This window comes from Canis lupus, chromosome 15 (assembly GCF_003254725.2).
Source record: "Canis lupus dingo isolate Sandy chromosome 15, ASM325472v2, whole genome shotgun sequence".
Lineage (NCBI taxonomy): Eukaryota > Metazoa > Chordata > Mammalia > Carnivora > Canidae > Canis > Canis lupus.
This window is the reverse complement of record NC_064257.1, coordinates 43,262,734-43,282,624: the sequence shown is the minus strand read 5'-3', so window position 1 is coordinate 43,282,624 and position 19,891 is coordinate 43,262,734.

Here is a 19,891-nt window from a genome sequence, read left to right as displayed (position 1 = left end):
GTCTCCTAAAGAAAAAAAGCACAAAAAAAATAGAAAAAACTGTTTAAGATTTAAGAAAATTATTCCAAAATAATGGGAGAACTTGAAATGCAAAACAAAAAGGCACACCATGTTTATGGTGAGATTATCATTGAACTTCAACAATAAATTAAAAATTTGATGAATATCAAGGCAAAAAGTTTTAGTCATCTCTAAGGGGAAAATTCATTCCAGAGTTTCCCATGGAAAATTTCATTCTTTTGAGTCAGTGGAGAAAATGCCTATAATGTCTACAAGGAAAGAAAACATAACTCAATAATTTCTTCCCAGTAACCATTGTTCAAGGAAAAAGGCAGCATCAGTGTGTTTTGAACATATTAGGAATCAGTTAATATAGTTCCTATGAGCCCTTGGAAAAACTATTACAGTATAAATTGTACTAAACCGAGTTTATATATATAAGCTAATTAAAGCAAATATGCAGATTATGCTTATAGAACATGATGTGTTATACCTCTTTAAGATATAGAAATAATTTAAGTAATACTAGGAGGGGAAGGAGAAAATGAAATGGTATAGTTACACTGATTTATTTTCCTTTTGTAGTTGGAAGTAAAAGAAATTGTTTAAAACTGATCATTGAAGCAGTAGAGCTGTCGAGTATATTTAAAAGTATAAAGAACAGGAAAAGATATGATTAATACAGAAGTATACAGATAAATATAAACATGGCTATAATGTAATCAAGAGATGAAGGTGAGAGAAGAGGAGATCAAAGGGGAAAGAGCTACCTTTATCAATGCTAATAGTAGAGAGTCAAGGTACTATGGAAATGAAGTACAAATCAAAAGTTTTAGTTACAAAAGTAACAATTAGAAGGAAAATGGAAACCTTCTGAATTATCAAGAAAAAATATCATAAAATATCTTCAGAAGCAATATAAATGCATTACCCAAATACCAAATATATCCATGATCTCCATGATGCTTAACTATTTCTTACAAAGACAGACTGAATGACAAAGTTAACCCAGCTTTCTTCTCTCTACAAGACTGATGTCTAGTTGATTTCAAAGAAAAAAATATTTTTTTCTTCTTTAAAAGCACTCTAATGGACTCATTTGATATTCTTATCCTTTGAATTTATGAGTAAATTAACTCTGATTTTTAGCGCAACCATTTACAAAGCAAAATAGTGCAAGGATGAAAAAAAATCTTCACACTGCACTTTCTATTCCATTTGAAAATAGAGTTCAGTTGTGATGTTCATAAAATATATGGATGTCCGAATATCCTCTCTAAATCTATGTGGTCTAATACAGGCTTCTCTGTCTGGTTTACCTACACTGGGCAACAAAAAGAGCACTAGAGATTTGGTGTCAGGGCACTTAGATAGGTGTTAAGCTTATTTATTCTTCACCTTGAGTGAGTTTGTTCAAGTTTCTTAGTCTTTATAAACCTTGATTCCCTTATCTGAAACATGGGGAGTTGATAAGTGTGATGATGAGTCCAGATGCTGCTGGGAAGGTATTTTGCAGATGTGGTTAGCATATCCAATCAGGTGATTATGTAAAGGTAGTTATCCTTAATAATGTGGATGGGCATCATTTAATCAGTTGAAGACCTTAAGAGCAACAATTGAAGTTTCCTGGAGAAGAATGAATTCTGCCTCAAGACTGAAACATTAACTCCTGCCTGAATTTCCAGCCTGCTCTACAGATTTTGGACTTTCTAGCCTCTGCAGTGGTATAATTGCATGAGGCTATTCCTTAAAAACACAGTTTGATACATACACATATATTTATATACATACACACATATAATATTGGGTTCTATTTTTCTGGAGAACCCTGACTGATATGCTGAGATGAAGAATACAAAAATCTTAAATCATGACTCATATGTGTCCTCGGGAAGCCAGGAGATACATGCACCTGCTGTGCTCTTTCCCAGATGCCTACATCATACTTTCACCTCCTTCCTGTCTCTGGTCTAGTGTCACTTTCTCAGTGAGACATTCCCTAAACACTTTACTTACAATGATGACCCACAATCAGCCACTTCCATTGTCCTTCTTTTCTTTGTTTTTGTCTCTAAGACTTGTCACTCTCTGACATGCAACATATTTTACTATTATTTATTGCCTTTTGTGTTCCCCCATTGGAATGGGAGCTTCATGGACTATGAAACAGTCTTTCTAAATGATCTTATGTCTTCATCTTGTCTCCTGGAATTTGTCCTCTACAGGCTCTGCTATTAATCTAAGACCTAAATCTGACTTCTCTATGTGAAACACTTTGCTGGTTCAGGACTGCCCAAACCAGCACTGCCCCACTAGGACTCTTTGTGTTGATGAAAATGTCCTACAATCTGCACTCTTTATGCTGGCTGCAAACCTCATGTGAGGTTTGATTGAGCACATAAAATGTGACTAGTACAACTGAAGGACTAAATTTTTATTTTTTGAAATATTATTTAATTTACATGTAAACAGTCACATGTGACTAGAGGTAGAGATTATGGGAAGCACATGTCCATATCAGAAACTTCAGGCCCTCCATATTGATGACTGCCTGATTTCTTCAGCACCATTTCTCTTTGTTCACACCTCACACTCTACAAAACAGAAAAGCTGCACTGCGTGGAGTTCTCCAAATGCGTCACATGAGTTGTCAACTTGGTGTATCTGCTGCTATGTCAACTTGGTCCTCATAGCCTTCCATGCTCCAAGCTCGCCTCTATATCAACTCCTCATATTGGCCATTCAATTCAGAAATCCTTCCCCCAGGGTCACTGCAGCTGGATTAGGGGCCCTTTCTCCCAATTTTCGTAATTGCTAGTACATAGATCTATTTTATTTTTACTATTGGACTCTATTTATCTACTAATACGCCTATCCCTCTCTTAAGATGTGGCCTATCTTGAGGCCAGGCCTTATTTGTGTCTTTATTTTTTTAAAGATTTTATTTATTTATTCTTGAGAGATACAGATAGAGAGGCAGAGACATAGGCAGAGGGAGAAGCAGGCTCCTCAAAGGGATCGCAATGTGGGACTCAATCCCCAGACCAGGATCATGCACTGAGCCAACAGCAGATGCTCAACCACTGAGCCACCCAGGTGTCCCTATTTGTGTCTTTATATTTTGAGTTCCTAGCTCTATGCCTGGCCCATAGTAGTGCCCCAATAAATCTTTGTTGAATAATGAAAGAAGGAAAGAATGCATGGGACCAAGTGCTACACTGGAGTATACTAGAGACTTGGCCTAGTAGACATGCCAGTTTCCACACCCTTCTTGCTCCTTATATGAACCTTGAAAAACCTGACATTGAGCAGAGGTCAGGGAGCTCCACTATAAGAGAGGACACTGTCTCATCCTGTGGCCTAACTCTTCTTTGCTTCCTTTATGGATTCCAACTGGATTTTGAAGCCAACTCCATACCAGGAGAGTTTACACTTGTCTGGCCCTTGTTGTCATTAGCTGTCCAAAGACAGCCTTTGAAGCTTCTTTATAATCATTTTCTGATTCCTTCCCTCCCTGTTTCTTTCCATACTTGAAGTTTTCACTTGGGAAAGGAGAAGTCTGGGTAAGTGGCCGCAGCAGTTACTGGATTTAGCTTTTTGGAAGGTTTACAGATCATCACCTATAAATGATCTGTGATTTGGGAGAGCTCTCAGAATGGTACTTTGGGTGAAGAAAACAAACATCTTTGCTCTAAGTGAGCTGGCTCTGATTCCCCAAATTGCACAGAATAGTGCAAATTCATGCTGTAAGGACTTCTGTGGCTACTGCTTTTTTTTTTTTATGGGGTTACACATTTACTACGGATAGTTATGATGTGCCTAAAACACAACCATAGTGTATTTAGTCAAGGAGTTAAAAAAAAAAAAGAGGGAAGGGGAAGGGTCTACAGAGAGGTGGGTAAGAGGAAAAGGCAATAAATCTCAGGCCCATGGGATTTGGATAACAATCTGCACTGGCAAATCTAACAACTGCCAGTTTTGGAATGTGTCAGCATAATATCATACTAACTGTTACCTGGTAGGTTGTCAGAATTCTAAGAAATGTGAAGATCAAAAATGTTGCAACTGGGAAGTATTCCAAATGCCTTTCAATGTATATCTGTTGAAACAAGGAGGCTATTAAAATGCCCTTTAAAAAGTCCCATTAAAGTAATAATCCAATAAAAGGAGTGTATAATCTGAGAGCTTTGAGGCCAACAGCAAGTGAGTGCCAACATAGCTTACTGACTTTACTGGAGGATTTTCCATCTTCTGTTTCCCTCTTTGTGTTCTGAGCAGTGACTTTTAGTTTTGATTCTCCATTAAGCAATGCAACATAACCATCTCTACTATCACAAAACTATAACATACGTGTGTATCTGCCCATATAAATACAAATGTATGACAATTACAAACTTTTGTAGAAAATAGTCACTATCTGGAACAATGACAGATAACAAAGAAAGTGAGATCTTGACTCATTGTTCCACTATGGATATAAATATTGTGCCCTAGAAAATAATCCATTTTCAATTCCAGAAGAACCATTACAAATCACTGAAAAAAAAGTCACATAAACTTTGTTATATGTGATTTTTGTTATAAAATTATCTAAGTATTGAACGGCATGACACAGGATAGCTGAGAGAAAGTTTGTGCTTCTTGATTTTTAGAAAAATTTTAAAATCTTATCCAAATTTTTCTTAATTTCATTAACCAACTACATTCTCTGTCAAGTTCATCGTTCTAATATAAATCTCTTGTGCTATTTAATAAAATAAGATGAGAATAGAGAGGGAGGCAAACCATAAGAAACTCTTAACTCTAGGGAACAAACTGAGGGTTGTGGGAGGGAAGGCGGGTCGAGGGATGGGGTAACTGGGTGATGGCCATTGAGGAGTGCCTGTGATGTGATGAACACTGGGTGTTGTATGCAACTGATGAATAACTAAATTCTACCTTAAACTAATAAAAAACAAAGAAATCTCTTGTGCTATTTTATTTTTTTTTTTAATTTTTTTTTTAATTTTTATTTATTTATGATAGTCACAGAGAGAGAGAGAGGCACAGAGACACAGGCAGAGGGAGAAGCAGGCTCCATGCACCGGGAGCCCGATGTGGGATTCGATCCCGGGTCTCCAGGATCGCGCCCTGGGCCAAAGGCAGGCGCCAAACCGCTGCGCCACCCAGGGATCCCTCTTGTGCTATTTTAAATGTTTTGTACTTTCTGAATAGACTAAGCTTGAATTTCCTGCCTACCTTTGTCATTTTACCATGTTGGGCCGTATAATAAGACACCTCCATTTTCTGCTCTTCGCCTCTGTAGTATACAAAGGTTTTATCTCCTCATATGAAAATCTAGATGTTTGAAATAGGGAGCCAACCCTTTCATTAATTTCTCCACCCATCACTCTGTGCAAATACACTTAGCTCTACAATCATTCATTCATTTTCCATTCATTCATTTAATAAACTGACCACTTGTCATGTACCAAACTCTGTATTAAGAACTGGGGACATAATAGAGAACAAGACAGAACTGAGATTTATTCCAGCTTACTCTATAATTGGCAATGGTTCCATGGTTTTTTAGAGGAAGAATTTAAACTCTTCCTGTTGAAGGTCCCCATAAACTAATCCTACCTGACAGTTCTGATTTTACCTCTGACCTTTCCCCAACATAAATTTCCTATTCTTCCACCTCCAACCACATTTTGTGCTCATTTTCTCTTCTAATTTTATTCCTTCTGCTGGAAATTCAGAACATTCCTCCCTTAACCGTTTCAATCCAATCCTTTTTCAAGGGCAAATCTTCATTCACTCACAAGTTCTTCCTGGAGGGGAAGAACTCTCTCCAACTTAATGTATCTGCTTGGCTAACTCAAGTCATCTCAAACTTTTAGAATTTTGATTACCTGATTTTTCCCTCTCAATAAGTGATATTGTTATTTATCCAGGTGCTCTAGCCAAAATCCTAGGAAGAACTCTTGATTTCGACCTTTTCATCAACAAGTCCTATTGACTTTGCCTTGAGAATATGTCTCACACATAACCTCTATCCCCATCTTCATTCCAACTTGAGATGAACCACTATTGCCTTTTCTGCTTTGGGTCATAGTCTATCCATCACTGCTTCTGTTTCCACTTTTTCTTGGTTATTGTGTGCAGACAATTCCATATCTTTGCAGCAGCAAGAATGATTTCTTTTAAAACAGCTCTTGATACTGTCTCTTGCTTAAAATCTTTCACTGTCTTTAGGTGATACTTAGAACAAAATCCTGACCTAAATGGCCCTGTCTCCCCCTCCCCCTTGCTGACTCAGCCACTCAGGCCCTCTCTCTATTCCTCTATAAGCTTGTTCTTGCTGTGGCCACTTCTACCTTAGGGTCTTCATACTACCTCCATTCTCTGCTGAAAGACTGATTCTCCACAATCTTATAGGTTTTTCCTTCTTCTTGCATGGGAAAACCTTGCTTGCCCCAAATCTATGTTTACCCACTACCTCCCTTCTTATAGTCATCATAAAAACTATTACTAGTAGACATTTCCTTGTGAATTCATTTTTCTATTCTATCTACTCTCAACTAGAATGGAAGTACCATAAGACAAGAGACTTTGATTTATTCATGCTTTTCTCAACAAGGCCTGACAATGGCTCTTACTGATCCATAAATAAATAAATGAGTCTGTATAGCACACACTTAACACCGGATAAGTTGCAGTCCTTTATTATTTTCTGAATGGACCCCACTCCTTAACATGAATTTAGTTAAGCTCCTTACACCAAAAGACTGCATCTTGATTTTCTGCTGACACAGCATGGAAGAGTGTTAGATTATACTATGTACTTCATAAATACATCCTTAATGTCCACCTAAAAGTGTTTGATTAAAGGTGATTAAGAGTTAGGTTGAGATAGCTACCAGATGCTGTTCTAGTATTTTAGCTGCACTTGTTAAGATAATTGTTACTGGACCTTTACCTTCTGTCCAGAGCAGTGGAGAAAGGAATTAGGAAATGACTATTGATGCTACTGTTTGTTTGTTTGTTTTCTTTTCAAGTAATATGTAAGCTAATTACTTAAAGGGTAAAATATTGAGTCTGGGAAATCCAGAGTGATTTCATCTAATATCTTTGGGAGAGTTGTCAGATTTAGCAAATTAAAATTCAGGATGCCCAGTTAAAACTGGATTTCGGATAAACAGTGAATAATATTTAATTCAGTATTTCCAAGCTAAAAAATTATTTGTCATTTATCTTAAATTTAAATGTGACCTGGCATCCTGTATTTTATCTACCAACCTTAAATTTTTTTTTAATTTATTTATGATAGGCACGCAGTGAGAGAGAGAGAGAGAGAGAGAGAGAGGCAGAGACACAGGCAGAGGGAGAAGCAGGCTCCATGCACCAGGAGCCCAATGTGGGATTCGATCCCAGGTCTCCAGGATCGCCCTGGGCCAAAGGCAGGTGCCAAACCTCTGCGCCACCCAGGGATCCCTCTATCAACCTTATTTTGAAGTTTTTGATAAACTTACCAGATCCTTGCCATGTGTTACTTATATAATTGTGATAATGTAAATATCTTTGTAAATAGTTTTTGCTCTTTCATGCCACTAATGTGCTCCTTTAGAGAAAATTGAAATCTAATTGATATATATCTACGTGTAAGTTTAAGATGTAGAGCCTGTCAATTTGATACATTTATGTATTGCAATATGATTACCATGTTAGCCAACACTTCTACTGCTCTTGGCAAATGATTGCTTTATGGATAAAGCGTATCCATATGATATCAACGAATAATGGTTCCTTCTAGGAGTTCAAGACTAAAAACCAGGACTAAAAAACTAACAAACAGGGTCTGCATGTCTCTGACATAGAGCCTTTATTGAGCATTCTTTTCCTGGATTGCTGCCCTAAGAGTGACCTTTGGGCCTTGGGGCCAGGGTAATCTATCTACTCCAGATTGGACCTTCAGTTTGTGGCTCACTTATGTCGAAGTCCAACACTGGAGTAAATACCATTCCAGAATAGTTTGTTTTGGATGACATTTGGTCCTTTTCCTTATTTTGTCCTTCAATTACTGTACTCACACTTCAATAGCATTTTTATTGGTCATGTTTTTCTGAAATTAAGAATAAATCAAATGCAAATGTCAGCATTTTCCCCTTACATAAAAACCTTGGTGGATGCAAAATAAAAATTTGCTCTAAGAAGCATACATTTTTATGTCGTTTATTCAAGAGGATATTAGACTTGAGAAAGACAGAAAATCTTCAAGATCCTCAGCAAGAAACAGTGACTTCTTAAATTGGTTATGTTTCACACAGCCATATTCCACGAGCTAGTCTGCCTTCAGTACTGCTGCCCCCGAATGCCTGGATCTCCCATAAGATGCTAACGCCAACCTCATTGAGGTCTGAGCATTTGACAACTGGGGAATCACTGGGAGTGAATTACATCATTTACTCCCATTTCATACAGAAACCTCACATTAGACCCTGAGGATAAGAATTGGAAAACTAGTAATTTCCCTCAAGTAATCTCAAGTTTCCTGATGTTCCTTCCAATTACATAATGAGAACCTTCAGAAAACTGTAGAGTTCAATCAATGAACATCCCTCATTAAAGCAAGAGCTGAGGAATTCAGAGGCTAATCTGGGGTTCTATGTATTTCCCATCTAGAATACTGTTGAAGTTCCCCTGAAAGAGATGTTAGCATGACCTGAGATTGGTGAAGGCATTTTTTCACATTGATCTAATTTTTGAGATAGCAGTCTTCATAGAAAGAGTGACACGTGAGGCAAGAAGGAAAGATGATTATACTGCTGAAGCTTTAGGTGAAATCATAGCCCTGGAATTCTGTTTCATTATGATGATTCTAATTGGTGATTTTGTTTGACTATATTAGTGTTTTAAGTATTTCATCAGTATGTATTGTAAATATGTCTCTAAACCTTAATTTTTTAAGGCATTTGGTTGTAAAGCCTTTGTGCTTTCATAACTGCCTGCCCCTATTCTTCCACTCAATTATAATTTATAGACAGACTAATGTTTCTACTTATCTCTCCCTTCTATACAGCCTCATTAAAGTCATTCACTAATTCACAAAATATTCATTAAATACTTGACAGTTACAAGGTACTCTGCTGATATGATACACTGTGAGAAACTCTAAAAGAGTTTCTTTTTTTAGAGTTTACAACTCTAAAAGATCATATTGGGTGCTACAGAAAATACAAAGATCAACCACACAGAACAGTGCTAACACAATACAGAAGTGGGAGGGATTAATTTCATTATAACTAAACAGTTGAAAATCTTAACCTAGTTCTCAACCATTGTGGAAAGACTTAGTTGTCAACCATTGTGGAAAGGACTTTGGAATAGATATCAATTTTTTTTTTCTAATTTTGACTTTCTACTGGTAACCATTTACTAGTCAATTATTCTGAACCTGTTTTCTCATCTATAAAATAGGAGGGGTCTAGGTTTCAGCTTAAATATTCCAAAGATGAAATGAGTTTGTCTCTGCTATTATGTATCTATCATGAGTTGTCTCAAATAGTGACAGTTCAGAGAAATGAATGTAAAGCTGCTGATTGGGGGAAATTAATTACCAAACACCTTACAATGCCCTTGAATGGATTCACGTGCTGTGTGTATTAGTTGTCTATAACAAAGGACCACAAGTATAGTGACTTAAAACAAAATAGAACATTATCTCATAAGTTTTCATAGGTCAGGAGTCCAGACACAAGTTCCCTGGGTCCTCTGCTCATCATGTCACTAGGTTAAAGTCAAGGTATCAGTCTCGGCTCTGATTTCATCTCAGACTCAGGGTCTTCCAAACTCATTCAGGTTTTGGAAGACTTTAGTTTCTTGCAGCTATAGGACTCAGGTTCCCATTTTCTTACAGGCCATCAGATAGGGGTCACTCTCCACTCCTACATGCCATTCACCATTTCCTGTATCTGGCCATCTCTATAAGGAAGCAGTTTGCTCCTTTAGGGCCAGCAGGAGAAGCCCTTGCACTTTGAATCTCTTCTTTGAAGATGGACTCATCCCTTCTCAGGGTTCACTTGATTAGGCCACAGCTATTCAGCATTTCCCCTTTTCTTACTAAAAGTCATTTGATTTGGAACATTAATTACACCTGCAAAAACTTGTCACATTTACTATAATGTGATCGGATGACAGTAGTGAAATCCATCATATTCACAATCTCATTCACACTCAAGGAGAGGGAGTCTGCAGTGTGTGCACACTGTAGGGAGGACTTTCAGAATTCTGCCTACCACACTCTGCATAAGAATGATGTGCACAAGTAAGAACCCCCCGCCCCTAGAAAAAGGAGAATTCTAGCCTGAAGCAGTTCATACTTCTTCTTAGCTCTTGTGAATGAGGAATCCACTTTCTGTTCTAAAGCAGCTCAAATGAATAGGGAGGATGCTTTTTCATCTGAATAGTTAAAGTGGAATAGATGGAAAAGGTAAAGTCAGTTAGAGAAGGAAATGAATTCAGGAAGAGATCCTTAATCTCTTACATTAATGAGCTTTATAATCAACTATCCTGTTAAGTCAGAATCACTCAATCTGTTCTTTACACAAATGGAAATGGATTAAGGAGACTCTTGCTCTCCAGTGCAACCTCTTAAGTTCCCTAGTTTGTAACACACTGTATTTCATTTCTAATAATATTTTCAATATTTTTCACAAGTGAGAAATTAAATGCAGCACTTCAGGGAATAGTGTTTTATACGTATTCTTTTTTTTTTTTTTTAAGATTTTATTTATTTACTCATGAGAGACAGAGAGAGAGAGGCAGAGACACAGGCAAAGGGAGAAGCAGGCTCCATGCAGGAAGCCCAATGCGGGACTTGATCCCAGGACTACCAGGATCATGCCCTGGGCCACAGGCAGGCGCTGAACTGTTGAGCCACCCAGGGATCCCCCTGTTTTATACATATTCTAAATAAACTTTAAAAACATAAGCCAAATAGGTATTTTCTGAAGAAAAGATTTAGTTTCTGGAGAGGAAAACAGAAAGACACAGTTGATCACTAATTACATTGGCCAATGACTGTTTCCATGTTGGGAAAATTGATTTTACAATTTACTGAGAAATCCTGACTGGTGATGAAAATAATAAACATATATTTTTCTTTCAGAGGAATCCAAATCTTACCTCTCTCTCCTTTGCCTACATCTTTTTTGTAGCTTCCCCACATCTTTCATTTTTTTTGAAGATTAAGGTCAAGAAGGGAGAAAACGGGTAGGGCAGCAGTCTGAGAATTTACAACAGACACAGGGATAAATGATGCTACTATTTTCCCCAGGGTCCTGTACTAAAAACTAGTAGCTACACAGAAAAACAGTAGCTGCCTTGCATCTTGGGTGGCTTTGCCTTAGTGATACATCACATTAAAGATGGGATGTGTTGTAGTCCATTAGCTAGCTTGCCTATCCTATTATATTTGGTTACAATGGGATACTACTCAAAATCAACATGCCTGAAATTGAAGACAGATGGCCAAGTAAAGGGCTACAGGGTTTAATATAATTATTTATTATTTCCTTTTTTATTGTGCTTTTCTCTCCATTTATTATGAGTGCCATGTTAGAACATTTGCACTTTTTAAGAAGTGTCATTTCTTTAGTAAGTAGGCAACAAGAGTCCCAAGGCAAGGCAATAAAGTTGATACACTGTTAATACCAGCAGCTGGAAGTTATATTTGCTTTTGGCAATGTTGTTTGTCTCTATCTTTGCACAGGTTGATTTTTCTAGAAAAATAAAATGAAAGAAATTTATTTTAGTTCTATCTCTATAATAAAGAGTTTGTAACTCTTAAAGGGAGGATTCTGAAATGGTTCCTTATTCATGATAGTTGTAGGAAATTAGTCTAAAAATCATGTCCATCAAAGTTAAAGTCTATGAGACTATAATGTTCTGAGTTTTAACAAATGGTATCCTCATTGACTTTCATCTAGCAGCTTGGGGCTTATAAAGGCACCAGATCGATTTCTTCGGTTTGTACTCATCTCATTTCCTTAGGGCCCAGTGTTAAGGCAGAAATTGATTTTTGGGGAAGCCCCTTTCTTCTAAACACACAGAGAGACCTCCACACATTTTACAGTTTATTTCTAGGGCTTTTAATCAGCACCAGAACTTCTACCATTGAACAGCTCTTGGGACACAATTCTACAGACTGGCATGCAGATAAATATGCCCAAATTTTGCCAAGCGGCATGATAAAGTTTGAGAAGCAACCATGCGTAGAAGGAGCAAAATAAGAAATAACACTCAGAGGCATTTTATATGCCTGGTTCTAGGAACAAAGTTGATGGTTTCTTACATAGTTTCATACTGGATTTTGTTTAGAGGAAAGGCCATTTGTTTGGGTACACAGATATATAATTACATAATTTTGTTTTCTAAATAAGAAAGTGACAACTTTTAAAGTTGCAACAGAAACTTTAAAAAATTGATGGAATGTATGTGGATTTGTTATTGCCTGAGAGGAATAGCCACACAGGGTAAGGGAAAACAGTGAATTTTTTTTCTGTTTACATTTCAATTCTCAAAGATAATTGTTTAGCCAAGATGTTTAGCCTTCATTGTGGGTCATTAGGAGCCACTAATAAAAGACTCTGTTTGGATTTTCCAAGTTTGTTTGAATCTGTATGCTTTCTTCCCCTCTACGAATACAAGCTACATCAATACTTGTATATTGACTGTAGTGATGATTTAGTAATGGTATTTAAACTATTAGTCACATTTAGAATTTGCATAAACACAAAGGCAATTAATAAATTAACATTGATAACAGATACTTGTATGAGTCTAAAAAGGGAATTGCTGTATTTTGCCATTTAGACTTTCAGCATGTCACCTGTGCATGAGAGATATATGTGTGGTATGTTGACCTGCCAGAGTATATGATGTAGTACAATGAACATAGGGTTTGCTTGTTTTTGTCCACTTTTATAATTTTTTAAAATTAAGCAAGTAATATATATTTATTTTTTGAAAAGTTAAGTAATATAGACTTTAAAAAATCTTTAAATCAAGCAGAATCCCATTATGCTGAGATAAAAATTCTTTAAAAATTCTTTAAAAATTATTTATTCATGAGAGACAGAGAGAGAGGTGGAGACAGGCAGAGGGAGAAGCAGGCTCCTTGTGGGAGGACCCCGGGATCAAGACCTGAGTGAAAGGCAGATGCTCAACCACTGAGCCACCCAGAGCCTCTACATTGAGATAACAATTTTTAGTTGAAATTTTAAAGTACAATCTCCATACTGTGTGAAACTTTTTTTTTTTTTTTAGGAAATTGAATTTATGTTCTTTAGCTTGCTTATAATAGGAAAAAACAAAAAGAAACATCCTCAATGTCCAACTATATAGAATTCAGTTATGATATATGTTGTTATGTGTAAATATATATGTGCCTATATGCATATATATATGTGCCTAGTATCATATTGTATGTATTATTTTGCACCTGTCATTTTCAATTAATATATCATGAATTGCTCTTGATACTAACAAATAAAAAAATCCACATTAACATTTCATGTAGAATGGACCATTTCACATAAATGGGTGTTTCAAAGTATGTTTAACCAACTCCTTATAGCTGGGCATTGAGGATATTGCCTTTTATTTTTTTCCTATTACAAACATGTGAAAGAACAGAGGTGTGATTTCTGAAGAAATGCTTTAGGGTTTGTAGTGGGAGTGTTAACTTTACGGACTAGAGGGAGATCGCTTTCAGAAACTCTCATGAAGAGGCTAGCAGAGGAGAAATAAAGGAAAACAGCTTTATATTGTGCCAAGCATTACATCAGGCACTAGATAAACATTATTTTTCATTCTAGGGCATTATCACCATTTTATAAATGCATCAACCATAGTTTAGTAGAGGTGAGATAATTTTCCCAGGGTTGCCAAGCTAGTCAGTGGTGAAGCTATCAGAGAGCACTGTAATAAGATTCACAAAGTCAGCATCATGTCATCTTATTGGTGCATGCACCCCTCGCTGAGCACCCAGCTGTGGCACCTACTTGTAGGGTGTCACCACATACCTCATGGTTCACATGATGGTTTTGAAAAGTTTTTATGTAAATCAAACTCTGAAGATTAAATGCTTTTTTTTTAAAAGATTTTATTTATTTATTCATGAGAGACACACAGAGAGAGAGAAAGGCAGAGACACAGGCAGAGGGGGAAGCAGGCTCCATGCAGGGAGCCTGACGTGGGACTCGATCCCGGGTCTCCAGGATCAGGTGCTGGGCTGAAGTGGTGCTAAACCACTGAGCCACCTGGGCTGCCCAATTAAATGCTTTTTTAAATGACAGAATATTTATACAACAATATGTGTATTTAATTATACAAATTGGGGATCCCTGGGTGGCGCAGCGGTTTGCCTGCCTTTGGCTCAGGGCGCGATCCTGGAGACCCGGGATCGAATCCCACGTCAGGCTCCCGGTGCATGGAGCCTGCTTCTCTCTCTGCCTGTGTCTCTGCCTCTCTCTCTCTCTCTCTCTGAGTGTGACTATCGTAAATAAATAAATTAAAAAAAAATGTTAATTATACAAATTGTATAATTTACATCAGATTTTAAGTAACAATCTACTGCACTTTTTAGCGGTACTTCTATCAGGAGGTCCCCCTTGGTAAATAAGTATCTTTTTGCAATGTAAGTAATGCATTCTTTTCTGTTTTTCTTTTTTCTTTTTTTTTAATAATAAATTTATTTTTTATTGGTGTTCAATTTGCCAACATACAGAATAACACCCAGTGCTCTTTTCTGTTTTTCAAATTCGTGTTGTCTTTGCATCTCTTAGTTTGTTTTAAACTGGGGCATATTTACCAATCGTATGGTTAGAACTCCCTGTGTTTCAAATAATTGCTAAATCTGGAAGTCTCCCTGGAGTTTGCAGAAATGAAATTTCATGGTATAAAGTATACTTTAGCAGCAGAAAAGTAAAATGGACAACTAGTACACCTGTACCTGGAGATGGAACCGCTGGTTCCTGGTTCTTATACAGTCAGTGATTAGCCCTAAAAGCTAGGAAAATTTAATCAATCTTTTGGTACTCAGTTTCTGCCTGTGAAATAAAATCTCATGGTGTTGCTATGGACAAAGAGAAGAGGAAACATAAAGAGTTGATATTTAAGGAACTATTATGTGCCACACATTGCACTAGTTGCCTAAGAGCTTTCATATCAAATTGAATATTTCTCAGTGCTTACAATACAGGTTGAGTGTTGTTTGGTTATAATGGAACCAGAAAGATGGTGTTGAATCCATGACTGATTAGAGACGGGAAGTGAACAAACACAAAAGTGGTCAATATCTGCAGTGCTGAAGACAGAGAGTGGGCAGGACCAAAAGTCAAAATCTTGAGAAGAAGCAGTTGACTTTGGCTTTGACTCTGAAACTGACTTGTTAATTACTTGTTACTACTGCAATTAAGTCTCAAATTGGAAGGGAATAAGGAATTTCCCCATGGATTTAGACATGATGAACAGTAGGAGAATCTCGAGTGGCAGTTGGATTAACATGTGGAATATCGTGATAACTTTGCGAGGATAAGCAAGACCTGTGCACATCCAAATGTGGCCTGAAAAGAGCCTCGGGAGGAGGACAGGGATAAGAGATTAATAACAAAAGAACATGTATTGGGTGAAGGGGCAGCTGAAATTCAGTGATGACTGTTTTTGAAAAATAAAAGCCAACTCTCTTGAACAAAACTGAGAAAGATGCTGAAGGAGAAATAGATTAATGAAGAGTAGAAGAGGAGCAAGCTTGAGGCCAGGGTTATCAACTGAGGAGATATTGGGTCAAGACAGGTGGAAGGTTGGAGGGTTGGGAGAAGGAAGAGAATTAGGATTGCCATCAGGTTTGGAAGTAATGCAGAAAGAATGTTGGGGCTTATAGGAAAATAAAAGTGATGACAAATCTAGATGGTTTGTAGGTGAGTGAGAATGTCTGGCAGCAGTTGTCCGAAGTATCTGGGGAGGATGGTATTTAGGTTCTGAAACATTTAGTTGGATGTTCAGAGATTGGTTAGTAGAAGTAGGTAGGGGATAGTTCTGTCAGTTTGGCTAGAGTAAGAGAATCAAGATCGTGAAATAAAAAAAAAAATTAGATCACTTCCACAGACTGTTGATGATGCAGGAAAAGTTTCAGGGTAGAATAATTAATCCTACATATCTGTACTACTATAATCATTACACTAATTCAGTCATTCACCCGCCTATTCTGCAAAGTTCTTTTTAGATTTCCGCTTATGTCTTAGGTATTGTTGTGCCAGAGATAGAAGATCGGTAAGAAATAGTTTCTATCTCTAAGAGATTTATCACTAGTGCAAAGATAGAAACATGTATCATTGAAGAACAAAAAGTATTTCCTGTGTAATTACAGAAGTTTATAGAGTGATCGGCCTTGGGGCCAGTTTGTGAGTAGGGTTTCCTAGAGGAGATGACATACAGGCCAAGTTGGGAGATTAGGCTGCTCTGCAGCCGGTCGGGGATGGATGGTTGGAACAAAGGGAGCAACTTATGAAATCTTCTGTATGGAGGCACAAATAGCCCCGCCTTCTCAGGAGCCTGCAGGCAGCTCAGAGGGAAGACAGTTGAGGTATGGCAAAGTCAGCAGCTAAGCCCCATTTGCCACAAACCACACACTACCATTGCCACCGTACTGCCACTTAAGATAATTTTGGCAACACTGATTTGTCTCTCTAATCCATAGTAAGGTCCAACTGATGCTCAACAAAGAATACACAGATAGCAAACTGTCCCAAGGAGCACAACACGACTCTTCCTTGACTTAGGTCATATGACAAAGCAATAGAGATTCAGTTATACCACTTTTTAATAGACTGTTCCCAAAGAGGCAAAAAAGTCTAGTTTCCTCAGCTAGACATGAGATCTTGCAACATGTCTATTCACCTTTCAATGCCGATAATTTCAGTATCCTGCATTTGGTAGGAATTTAATAAACATTTGTTGAGGGGCACCTGGGTGGCTCAGTTAGTTAAGCATCTGCCTTCGGCTCAGGTCGTAATCTTGGGGTCCTGGAATCGAGCCCCATGTCGGGCTCCCTGCTCAGTGGGGAGTCTGCTTCTCCCTTTCCTTCTCCCTCTGCCTCTCCCCTCCTGCTCATGCTTGCTCTCTCTCCCTATTTCTCTCAAATAAATAAAATCTTAAAAAATAAATGATAAACGTTTGTTGAAAGAATGAAGCAATAATCATAATACTGAAGTTCTGAAGGGCACAGCAGAAAACCAGAAAGCTACCTAGTCATAAAATAATAATAATCACGTTAATAACAATAATGTTGGTAATAAGTAATAACAGCTGTGATTTAATGAGTGCTTACCCAATATTATCAGGCAATAAACAAAGCATTGGTTATACATTCTTCTACTTAATCCTCCCCAAAGCAGAATGATGTAAAAAAAATATTATCTTCACTTTACAAATGAAGACACAGGCTTAGATATGTTCAGGACACTGCTCAGGATCATCTAGGCTATGAGGTGTGGAGCCAGCCATGCCTTGATTCAAAGTGGGGGGTTCCCCGTGCTGTGACCTGAACGATCACACTGCAGTAGCTAGGGCAGCATCATGAGGCCTTCACAGCTCACTGACTCACCAGAGGTGCTACTGTTCCCAGTGAGATGCTGACATAGTCTGGTCTGCAGTTTTCCTGATAGCTACCAAGAAAACTTCACCTTCACTCCGTGTGCTGCCCCCCCGTGTGACATTCGAGCTCCAGCTGGTTGTGCCTGTCCACAGATCCATGCTTACTTGGGTGCAGCAAACAGGGCCATGAGTGCTTCTCCTAGTCTTCCTTTCTTCCTCCCCACCAGCATCTGTCTCGACTACGTTCTGCAGGTGTTGTGCTAGGCCCTTGGCCATTTCCTGGCATAAGGATCATTGCCTTAAGAAGACTGTAAAGGAGATCACTCACGGACACTTAGGTATGGTTCAAGAAGAAAGTAATCCTTCAGCATAATGTCCTTACAGGGGAAGGGCATCTTGGTTGTTAGATCCTCCTGGCCCTTCTGCTGCCTTTCTCTCTCTCCTTTCCATCCTCTCTTTCTCCTTCCTTTCCTCCCCTCCTTCCCTCTCTTCCTCTTTCCTTCCTTTTTCTTACTTGATGGACAACAATTAAAAAATGATGGCTTTACTTCTCTCTTCTGCACAGACGTCATCTAATATTAAAAAGTGATTATAACGACCAGATGTGAAAGATTGAAATCCAGTGATTTAGTCTAACTTCTCTCCTGATTCGGATGTGCCATCTTCAGCATCCTTTACCAGGCTCATTTTATCCTGTTCTCAAAATTCTGGAGGACATGACATCCACTACTGTCTTCCTGTGATGCCTAATCTAGCTCTCATTGGCCACTGAAGGAAGGACGACCACACAATTTGTCAAAACTGTGATACATTTAAAACCAAGAGGATGGATATTAAAACTAAGTCAGTTATTTAATTTTTGAAATGTTTATTGATTGACAAATTGATCTTAGTAAATTGGTGGACCTATAAAATAGTTGTATTTGAAAACTATTTCAAAACATCTATATAAATTAAAACATTTAAAATGATTCCTCAAATTGATCTCAACATTTAAAAAAATCACATAGTTGAAATAGTTCTTTCTTGTACACATTCCTGTATTCTTTCTTGTACACATTCCTGTATTGGTTAATTTCTTAGCTATGTATATCTCTAAAAACATGTCATTGGCATTTTGCCAAGGAACATATTAATTCAATGTAGTCTTAATATTTTAATTTTTTCATAAAATTGTTTTCAATCCCCTTCAAAATGATATTTTATGATGCATGCATATGAAATTATTGACATCATCAATTGATCCTTCTCTATACCATGATATTTATAATTGAGAAATTAATTTATGCACATGCTGAGGTGACTGGTAAGCTCAAAGCAAATTCTACTAAAGGAAACTTTGAATTCTAATTTTTTTTCTACATTGAAATGCATAGATATTTTCACAGGTGCTATGTTTTTGCCTTGATGCAGGGTATTTTTCTTTGCTATAAATAAGATCTATTTATAATTCTTTTAGACATTTCACCAAATTTAAATGCTGTAAAATTATGCCTTTTCAATTTCATTCTTTTTTTTTTTTTTTAAGATTTTGTTTATCTATGAGAGACGGGGCGGGGGGGGCAGAGACACAGGCAGGGCGAGAAGCAGGCTCCATGCAGGGAGCCCGACGGGGGACTCGATCCCAGGTCTCCAGGATCAGGCCCTTGTCCAAAAACGGCGCTAAACCGCTGAGCCACCAGGGCTGCCCTCATTTAATTCTTATTTAGAAGATACATATATCCAATAAAAGTAGGAACTTGATCAAATGATTCTTGCCACAACTCAAAATATTTCAAAAGGCAATTCTAGGATTTAAAAATGAAATCTGGTACAGAATTTGAGCTCTCCTGGCTGTGTTTGCTCAGTTATTCCCTTGCTTCTAAGGGGAGCAATTTCAATGTGCTCTGGTCTGTAAACTTTGCTTTCAATTATTGCAATTTTCTTAAAACTTCACCTGCTTTTTGAAAATGTTTATTTGTGGGATCCCTGGGTGGCGCAGCGGTTTGGCACCTGCCTTTGGCCCAGGGCGCGATCCTGGAGACCCAGGATCGAATCCCACATCGGGCTCCCAGTGCATGGAGCCTGCTTCTCCCTCTGCCTGTGTCTCTGCCTCTCTCTCTCTCTCTCTGTGACTATCATAAATAAATAAAAAAATTTAAAAAAAAAAGAAAATGTTTATTTGTGATGCACACTGGGTGGTATATGTAAGTGATGAATCACTAATTTCTGTTTCTGAAACCAGTATTACACTATATGTTAACTAGCTAGAATT